Source organism: Triticum urartu, chromosome 1 (assembly GCF_003073215.2).
Source record: "Triticum urartu cultivar G1812 chromosome 1, Tu2.1, whole genome shotgun sequence".
In the NCBI taxonomy this organism is placed as follows: domain Eukaryota; kingdom Viridiplantae; phylum Streptophyta; class Magnoliopsida; order Poales; family Poaceae; genus Triticum; species Triticum urartu.
The window spans coordinates 5,986,235-5,996,735 of NC_053022.1; positions in this window are offsets into that span (position 1 = coordinate 5,986,235).

A 10,501-nucleotide genomic window follows, 5' to 3' on the forward strand; every position below is an offset into this window, starting at 1 on the left:
TGCAGATGACGCAACCAGGCTCAGGAGGAGCTCGTTGAAGATCTTGTCCTTTGTGTTGTTTCGTTCTAATTGATCAGTAGTGGAGCCCAGTTGGGGTCGATCGGGGACCGTGTCGCATTTGGGGTTCCTCTTTTATTTTGGTTCCGTAGTCGGACCTTGATTGTATCTGGTTGATGTAATGCTTTATTCATGTAATTGTGTGAAGTGGCGTTTGTAAGCCAGCTATGTATCTTTTCCCCTATTGTATTACATGGGTTGTGTGAAGATTACCTCACTTGCGACATTGCTTTCAATGCGGTTATGCCTCTAAGTCGTGCTTCGACACGTGGGAGATATAGCCGCATCGAGGGCGTTACAAGTTGGTAATCAGAGCCTTCCCCGACCTTAGGAGCCCCCACTGTTTGATCGTTTTTAGCGGCCGAGTTGTGTCTAGAAAAATGTTTTGAGTCAATTAGGAATTATATATCGGAGAGTTTAGGAATTCTTTTTACTTCCCAGTCTCCTCATCGCTCTGGTAAGGCATCCTGACGTAGAGTTTTGACTCTTCTCTTCTCAAATTTCACTAAAAAAAATTTAGGATCACGCGGGTATCTTGGAATCGTTCCGATGGTTTTGTGACGAGAACATTGTCTTGGTGCCTCCTGTCAGGGGTTTTGTGGCAGTGTCCTGGGGAGTTGAGCTCTGAGGTGTTGTCGTCATAATTTTATCGTTGCAGTTCTGCTATACCTGAGTTTATTACGCCGACATCGAAAATCTCTTTTATGCAGTTCGTTGGTGAGATAACCTCGACGCCACCCAGTACTGGGGCAGGAGTTCGGGAGTATTGCCATAACTCGTATAACAGATGCTTTTCGAAGGTTGAGGTAGATAATTTCCGAAGGTTTCTTGGTTATGTGTTGAAGGATGGATACAGCTGGATGTAGGATTTGCTAGTTTGGGTGAGATATTATGCTTCCCCTGTATCCCCAACACCTGATTGCATAACCGGAAAGGTTCGGGAGTTTAATAGGTGGGAATTCAAGTAGCTCTTAGGATATATTTTCCGACAGATGTATGATATGAAATTGGGGTTCGACGTCTAGTGGTCCGCCTATTCACGGTCGGTTTTACAGTGGTCTCGTTGTGTCTTAAAGAGTCCTTGGCTATGCCGACTCGGGGACGCTTCGTATGTCATGTGCACTGCCTTGTACATGATGGTGCTGTACGATCGAGCCCGTGTAGGCCCCACCACGAAAACTTCGGACGAAATCTCTATCATATGTTTGTTCCGGCTTATTCTGTAAGCCAATCCTTTGTTTTGTTTTCAGTTGTGGTATTCGAGTTGCTTCGAAGTCAAATGTGGATTCCATACCTTCCCCAAATGGTGTTCTCATACTCCGATGTGAATACCAATCCTTCTTGATCATCAAGATTGTCTTGTCAATCATTTTCACCGGTGTGTTTCTCTTCAAGTGGATCCGACCATTTCAACTTCAGCAAGTTCAAGTATCAGTTCTTCTCAACGTTGGTTGTTTTCATCCATCCCAAGTTGCCTTTGCTTTTTCCCCCCCCCCCCCCCTTTTTTTTTTAAGGACCCAGATTCTTATTCAAGTATCCATTTTATTGATGGAAATCTCTCCATTCTTTTCCCGTCAATATTCTTATCCGGTGATTCTCATGAAGATCCTAACGGAGCTTCAAGTTCATCATTATTTGCTCTTTTCTTCTCCGGTGGACTGAACTCAAGTTTTCGTGTTGATCATATCATTTTTCCTCGTTCCGGTGCACCTCATAAATCTTTCACCGCTCGCTATTCAATTATTCCGGAGTGCTCAAGATATCTCGAAGATTCATGTTTCCACTCTACATTCATTCAAACTCTTTCGAGGATGTTATCTCATTCTAGCCATTTAATTCAACCGGTGCATTCCCTCTTTTAAATCGTTCTACGGTGTTTCTCTTGAGTGGGCCCTAACCCACAGGTCTTTTCCAGGATCTTACCTGACTCCTCTTATTTTCCCGGAGCTACCATCAAATTATTTTCAAAATTTGACGTAAGAATGCATTGTCATTAGTCAAATGTCTTTCTCCAAGATCTTTCATTTCTTTTCATCGTTGGTTCAACCTTTAAAGTCGTCATTCCGGAGTGTCTCAACAATTCTTGGTGGTGTTTTCTCGTCGTCATTCTCGGATTTTGAAGAACGAAGAAGAGTTTCTCTCAAATCTTACCCGTTCTCCCAAAGATTTGTGGCTCTAGTTTCGTGCCACCCTCTCATAATTATTTTTCGATTGCGGAAATTCTTTTTATCCATCCGGAGCAATTCAGGAGCCTTTTTAGTTTGTTCATCCGGAGTCCATCAATTCAGGTTTATTCATTCTCAGCTTTCAGCTATCATTCTCCAAATTTTACCGATGCTTCGTTCAAGTGTTCTCTAATCATCTCGGAATCTCTTCGTTCACTTGTATCTAAATTCTCTCAAGAATCCTCGTTCATTTCATAATTCTTCCCGATGTTCCTTTATCTTTCCTTCGGTCATTCTAATTCTTACGGTGGTTTGTTCAAGATTTCTCTTCTTACGTTATCATACTTCCGTTCCTTCAAATCCTACCGGTGGATCATCGAAGGCCTCTTCAAGTTTGCGCATTATCTATCTTAATACTTTCTACGAGAATAAGTAGTATGCCAAATCCGTTGATTGTCATCAATTTAATTGGTGAAGGAGAGGCGTAATGTAATTCTTATTCTTGTTTCATCGACTAAATTCAATTCCCTATTCCGGAGGTCCATCAAATTCTTGATCTCAATTGTTCATCTTATCTTTTTTCCCAGAGTTCCAACCTCTTTCAATTATATCACCACGGAGATCCATCTAATCATTGCAAGGCTTCACCTTGTGTTTTCAACTACCCTTTCTTTCCGTTTGATCATTCTTTTGTTTAACGGAGTTCTTCATGGAGGTTCTACATGATGGTTCTTCAAGGATTTAATTCCATCTCGAAGTTTTCATCGAGATTCCTTTTAAGGAGCTCAAGCATTCTTCATCTCGCATTCTGAAGTGCATTTTCTTTCTACCGTATCATTGGAGGTGGTATTATGTCATTCTTGATAATTTCCTTCGTGTTTCATGATTCAATGTTTTCAAGAGTGAGGTATTTAAATCCATCATTTTCTCTTCGCTCAAGTCATCTTTCCAACCAATCAACCTCTTCTTTGGAGTTATCTTGGGTTATATTTCACCTAAAGCCTTCCCTAAGGATTGTTGCTATCTATGGTGCTCATAAGTGACCCAAGTTCTTCTTTTACCCTCCCGGTGAAATATTTTCTCGTCTCCTTGTTCATATCAATCCAACTCTTTTTCCCGTGGGTGGCAGGTTGTCACCTCATAATTTGAGATGTACTCCACAAGACCATATCAAGCTTATCCTTTCGTTGTTGGTTTTCCAACAACTCCGCTCGACCCGTTTCCTAAGGATGCCTTCTCAAGCTCTTTTGTGGCATAAGATGGCATTTTCTTCTCCATTCTTTTCCAATTATCTATATTCTATTCTTTCGTTCCGGAGGCATTGTGATGTTGCTCTTTTCAACCATCATCTCGTGCGTCAAAGATCATGTTCTTTTCGTGCTTATCCTTTAACCGGATTGTGTGCCATTCTGCTCAAGTTCTTTTCGCCTTATCAAGCCTTGCATCTCTTTCAACCGGAGTGCTGTCTGAGATATTTCTTACTCCTTGTTCCATTCATTTAATAGTTCCGGAGGCAGTGTTTTGTAATGTCATCAAGTATCTTCTCATCTTATCAAGTTCTTATTCAATTTCTTTTCTTTTCAACCGAAGTGCTGTCCGAATTTGTAATTCCTTATTCCGCTTCCCTACCGGAGTGCTTTAAACTTCATTTATCTCCTTGTATTCTTTTCTCGATATGGCTTAACCTTTTCAAGGTTCGTGGTTTCACTCGTTTGTCAAAGAAGCAACTTAGTTGTACCTTTTCTTTTCCTCTTCCGTTTTCCCTCCGGTGCCATTCTAGATCTCGGGACGAGATCCTCTCGTAGTGGTGCAGTGTTGTAACGCCCTGAGACCGATGTGCCAGGTGTCCGCCAGTTATTCGTTGTTGTTGCCTTGTCATTTTCTTGCGTGTTGCATCATCATGTCATCATGTGCATAGCATCATCATGTTTTCAAAACTTGCATCTGTCCCGGTCTCCTCGTCCTCTCCGTTGTCCGTTCTGAGCCAAACCACACTTGCACACGCCCGCGGCATGTCCGAAATATTATTTTATAAGTGGATGGAAAATGTTCTCGGAATGGGATGAAAGTTGGCGTGCGGTGTTGTTTTGTTGTTAGTAGGCCGCCTGCCAAGTTTCATCGCATTCGGAGTCCGTTTGATGCCCCAACGGATAACTATAGCGGCAGTATAGCCGGTCTAACGTCGGACGTTTTCGGCCTCCGAAAACAGTCGCCGGGCCTCCCTCTCTTCTCTTCTCTCAGCTCGAGACCGCCTAGACAGCTCACTACCTACCGCCAGGTCCAACCTAACCTCTCTCGTCAGCCCGCAGCCCCCCCTCGCGCGCGTCCGAAAGTTGTTCCGAACCCGACCCGGACTGTCGCCACCGTTGTGTCCAGATCATCCCCAAACATCTACAAAACATCTCCGTTTTATTAATTGGACTCCCTAGCTATTTTATCCGCGATCGTCCGATTGCGATCGTAGGGTCGAGATAGCCCTAACCTAATCCGTGATGTATATATATAGTCCACCCCTAGTCTAATTTCAGACCAAATCCCTAATTTCTAGGGATCCTCCTAGCCGCCGCCGCTCTCATTCCCCACCTCAGGATCCTCTCTTTCCCCCTGCACCAACCAACCAGCGCTCCCCCATGTCCCTCCTCGATCCCGAGCGTAGTCACCTGCAAGGCCACCGCCACCTCACCTCTCTTCTCCTCATTGATGGCTCCGCCCGTGCTGGAGCACGCGAACTGCAGCAGCAACCGAGGCCCCCTGCTCCTGCCTCCTTGTCGTCGTCCAGCAGCAGCAACGGAGCCGTTGCCAGGCCAGCCCCTCGCGCCCCTCTCCTTTTTCCCTTCTCCCTGGCGTCATCTCCTCCTTCTCTCTCTCTCTAATTCCTCCATGGCCATCATCGCAGGTGACTGAGCCCCTGCCTTCCTCGCCGGAGAGATTCGTCCCCGCCATGGAGCCTTGCAGCAGACGCTCGCCGTTGCCGTAGCTCGCCCCGCTGTCCAGCCGTCGGGCCCACTTCACCGCCGTCCAGATCCGCCCCGTGCCGCCCGTTCCAGACCTTCTTCGTCGCCCCGCCAAGTCCCTGCAGCCGCGACGCCCACTCGCTCCTCTGCTTCGTGCAACAGGACGAGTGCCGCCCTCGTTGACTCGATCCGGTGATGGACGAGCGCCACGGCCCGTCTCTCCTCGGCCTCGTCCTGCCCCGCATCTCCGGCGCCAAGGCCCAGCCGCCCGCACTACACATCGGCCCGCTGCTTCCCTACAGATCCAGCCTGCCCCACCACTGCGTTAACTGGGCCTCAGCCCATGGTGAGGACACGCCCATCCCTCTCCTTTTGCACCGTTGGCCCATGTGCAGTTTCGGCCCATAGACATTTTTTTCCAGATCTGCGATTTAACAATTGTTCCCAGGATTTGCAGTTTTTGTAGAAAAACCCCTAGACTTCATGCATTCAATAACTTCACGACCGTGCATCGGATCTAAATAAATTATATATGAAACTTGCTTAGTTTTCCATCTAGTTTAATAATATGCAACTTTCATCTATGTTTAAAATGTTTAAAATGTTGTTTGCATATATTTGCCCCTATGCCATGTAAAATGATTTAATTCATAACTAAATAACCGTAACTCGGATTTTAATAATCTTTATATGTAAATGGGGTAGAAAAATGCCTAGTTTAACATGGTGGCTTTACTTTGCATGTTTAATAACTCTAAAATTGTGTTTAGGGCAGAACAGTACCTAACCTAATATATGCACATGAGGAGTTTCCGGACTTGTGGTTTGTTGTTCCGGCCTCATTTAAACTTGCCTAGATTAGATAGTTTCATCATGTTTCACCTCTTGCCATGCTAACAACATTTAATATTGTTGGGTACATAAACGAGATCAAACTAAATAACTTGTCGTGGTGTTTCGTCAATATGCAACTCGTTGCATATTGAGCTCCACTTAAGTTGTAGGATTGCTTGTGCATTTTGCCATGCCATGCCTCTTTAAACCGGACATGCATCATACTTGTTTGCGCATCGTGCCATGTTGTAGTGGTTGTTTACTTTGTTGTTTGCTTTCTTTCTGGTGTACTTCGTCTCGGTAATCCGGTAACGTCGTGTTGTGAGGATTCGTTCGACCACGTCCATTTGTCTTCTTCATGGACTCGTTCTTCTTCCTTGCGGGATCTCAGGCAAGATGATCATACCCTCGAAATCACTTCTATCTTTGCTTGCTAGATGCTCGCTCTTTTGCTATGCCTATGCTGCGATACCTACCACTTGCTTATCATGCCTCCTATATTGTTGAACCAAGCCTCTAACCCACCTTGTCCTAGCAAACCGTTGTTTGGCTATGTTACCGCTTTGCTCAGCCCCTCTTATAGCGTTGTTAGTTGCAGGTGAAGATTGAAGTTTGTTCCTTGTTGGAACATGGAGATGTTGTTCCTTGTTGGAACATGGTTACTTGTTGGGATATCACGATATATCTTATTTAATTAATGCATCTATATACTTGGTAAAGGGTGGAAGGCTCGGCCTTATGCTTGGTGTTTTGTTCCACTCTTGTCGCCCTAGTTTCCGTCATATCGGTGTTATGTTCCCGGATTTTGCATTCCTTAGGCGGTTGGGTAATAATGGGAACCCCTTGACAGTTCGCCTTGAATAAAACTCCTCCAGCAAGGCCCAACATTGGTTTTACCATTTGCACTAACAACCTATAACCTTCCCTTGGGTTTTCGCGAGCCCGAGGGTCATCTTTATTTTAACCCCCCCCCCCCGGGGCCAGTGCTCCTCTGAGTGTTGGTCCGAAACGGGCAGCCTACGGGGCCACCTCGGGGCAACTCGAGGGTTGGTTTTACTCGTAGCTTGACCTATCCGGTGTGCCCTGAGAACGAGATATGTGCAGCTCCTATCGGGATTTGTCGGTGCATCGGGCGGCTTTGCTGGTCTTGTTTTACCATTGTCGAAATGTCTTGTAACCAGGATTCCGAGTCTGATCGGGTATTCCCGCTAGAAGGTCTATTCCTTCGTTGACTGTGAGAGCTTGTGATGGGCTAAGTTGGGACACCCCTGCAGGGATTTGAACTTTCGAAAGTCGTGCCCGCGGTTATGGGCAGATGGGAATTTGTTAACGTCCGGTTGTAGAAAAACCTGAAGTTGACCTTAATTAAAATGAATCAACCGCGTGTGTAACCGTGATGGTCTCTTTCCGGCGGAGTCCGGGAAGTGAACACGGTTGTTGGAGTTATGCTTGACGTAGGTAGTCCAGGATCACTTCTTGATCATACTTTTATCGACCGTGCTTTGCTTTCTCTTCTCGCTCTCTTTTGCGTATGTTAGCCACCATATATGCTAGTCGCTTGCTGCAGCTCCACCTCATACCTTTACCTTACCCATAAGCTTAAATAGTCTTGATCGCGAGGGTGCGAGATTGCTGAGTCCCTGTGGCTCACAGATACTTCCAAACCAGTTTGCAGGTGCCGATGAGTCCCGTGCAGATGACGCAACCAAGCTCAGGAGGAGCTCGATGAAGATCTTGTCCTTTGTGTTGTTTCGTTCTAGTTGATCAGTAGTGGAGCCCAGTTGGGGTCGATCGGGGACCTTTTGTCGCATTTGGGGTTCTTCTTTATTTTGGTTCCGTAGTCGGACCTTGATTGTATCTGTTTGATGTAATGCTTTATTCATGTAATTGTGTGAAGTGGCGATTGTAAGCCAACTATGTATCTCTTCCCTTATGTATTACATGGGTTGTGTGAAGATTACCTCACTTGCGACATTGCTTTCAATGCGGTTATGCCTCTAAGTCGTGCTTCGACACGTGGGAGATATAGCCGCATCGAGGGCGTTACAACGCTTTCGGCAAATTTTCAAGGGACCTATGTCACCACCGATGCAGCCATTTAAGTCATATAACTCAACAGCCCGGTGAGTCAGCCCGAAAACTTTGGAACAGGTTCCTCACTAAAAAGAACCAAATAGTCGACTGTCCGGACGCCGAAGCCTTAGCAGCTTTCAAGCACAGCGTTCGAGACGAATGGCTTGCCAGACACCTCGGCAAGAAAAGCCGAGAACAATGGCAGCATTAACAAGCCTCATGACCCGCTTTTTGCGGGCGAGGACAGCTGGTTAGCCCGATGCAGCACCAGCGACCCAAGTACATCCGAAGTCAGGGACGAAAGAGAAGCCATGACGCAGCAAAAACAAGCGCCGGAATAAAGAAGACAGCCCGAAGAGCACTGGCGGTAAACGCCGGATTCAGAAGCTCTCGGCCAGGTCAGCAAAAGCTGCCCTCCAAAGGCAACAGAGACGAACTATCCAGCCTGAACAAGATTCTGGACAAACTATGTCAGATCCACAGCACCCCCGATAAACCTGCAAATCATACCCATAGAGAATGTTGGGTCTTCAAGCAGTCCGGCAAGCTCAACGCCGAACACAAGGGGCAGGATACACCAAGCGAAGACGAGGACGAGCCTCGCAAGCAAAGCACTGGGGAACAGAAGAAATTCCCACCAGAAGTCAAAACAGTAAACGTGTTACACGTGATGAAGGGGAGAAACAAAGCGGCACTCCTAGAGACACATGCCCCAGGGCCTATCACCGCGGAGTTCTGCCACTGGTCGTCCAAACCGATCACCTTTGACCATCGGGATTACTCGGCAAGTATCCGGCATGCAGGATGGGCTGCCTTGGTGTTAGACCCGATAATTGACGGATACCACTTCACACGAGTCCTGATGGACGGCGGCAGTAGTTTAAACCTGATATATCAGGACACAGTCCGCAAAATGGGGATAGACCCAACAAAAATCAGCCATAGCAATACTACCTTTAAAGGAGTAACGCCAGGCCCAGAAGCCCATTGCACGGGCTCCCTGCTACTAGAGGTTATATTCGGCTTTCCCGATAACTTCCGCAGCGAAAAGTTAACCTTCCACATCGCTCCGTTCCAAAGTGGCTATCAAGCACTACTCGGACGCGAAGCTTTCGCTCGCTTTAACGCAATACCGCATTACGCTTCTCTCATGCTTAAGATGCCCGGTCCACGTGGCATCATTACAGTAAATGGAAATATTGAGCGCTCCTTGTGCGCGCGGAAGACCGTGCGGCTGCCTTGGCAGCCGCACACTAGACGGCCTCACCAACTAGAGCATCTGACAGGTCGTTAAGACCACGGACACGGTTAGACGAGTCCGGTGTAGCTATATATAATTGATACAGGTTTGATGGCTATACCCCTACAACATACAAGGGGCTCAACGCGTGTAAACAAGTGACAATTAGGCTCAACTTTACTCATCTTGAACTGTACATGGTTTATTTAGTATAACCTACCTTTTGCACGACAACTTTTCAACTAAGTTCCTCTCTTTTACAGATGACCATCGTGCTACACCCGTCCAGGATACGGCACAACGGAGACACAGGCGCAGACGTGCAGCAGGGACCCGTTCCAAGGATTCTTTTTAGATTAAGACCCTACGTAAACCTTTTTTACTGTCTCTTGTTGATACACATCCCCCGGATTCTCAGTACAACTGAGAAGGATGCTGACGTATTGGCATGTGGCCACGTCAGAATATTGCACGTACCTGGACACCAGGGGCTTATTACAAAGGGCACTGTTTAGCCCGGTTTACATCATAAAGACCGAATACCTTAGGGAGTGTTCGGCGTCGCGAGTTTGGCCTTATATGCATCAGCTCCGAATCATGTCTTTGGTCAAATGTTGGGTTTGCTCGGCTCCTGTGTTTTGCTGCCTTACGTTCCGCTCTATCGGCTAAGGCGCACCAGGAGAACTACTGCGATTGTGCCCTGGTTCATCCGGACGAGCACCTCAGTAGAGAAAGCCGAAAACTGACTGTCATGATATAGCGTGAGACTGGTCAACCACTCGATGACCTAGCGGAATCTTCGGGATTCCTCCGCCTTAACGAAGGGCCGTTTCCCGGCCAGGCATGTACGCGCCCCGAATTCGGATGAGCGCGGAGCCACCAGGGGCTATATAGTAGCCCCACTGTCAAACTCCTCTGGCTAAGTGAAAGTGTTAAAGCATTATAGTCCGATTGCCTAGTTCGCTGCGCTATCACCTCCTTAATGGACCAAGACGTTGGATCAAGTGTGAACATGCGTCTTCTGCGAGCACCCCCGCATTATATGCGTGGGGGCTGAAGCCGACGACTGCCATCTTTCAGGTTATATACATATATACATAAACGGCCGCACAGGAGGCATCATAGTACTTTCGGGCAAAAGTATAAATACAGCCTTGATAAACTCAATAAAACATTGT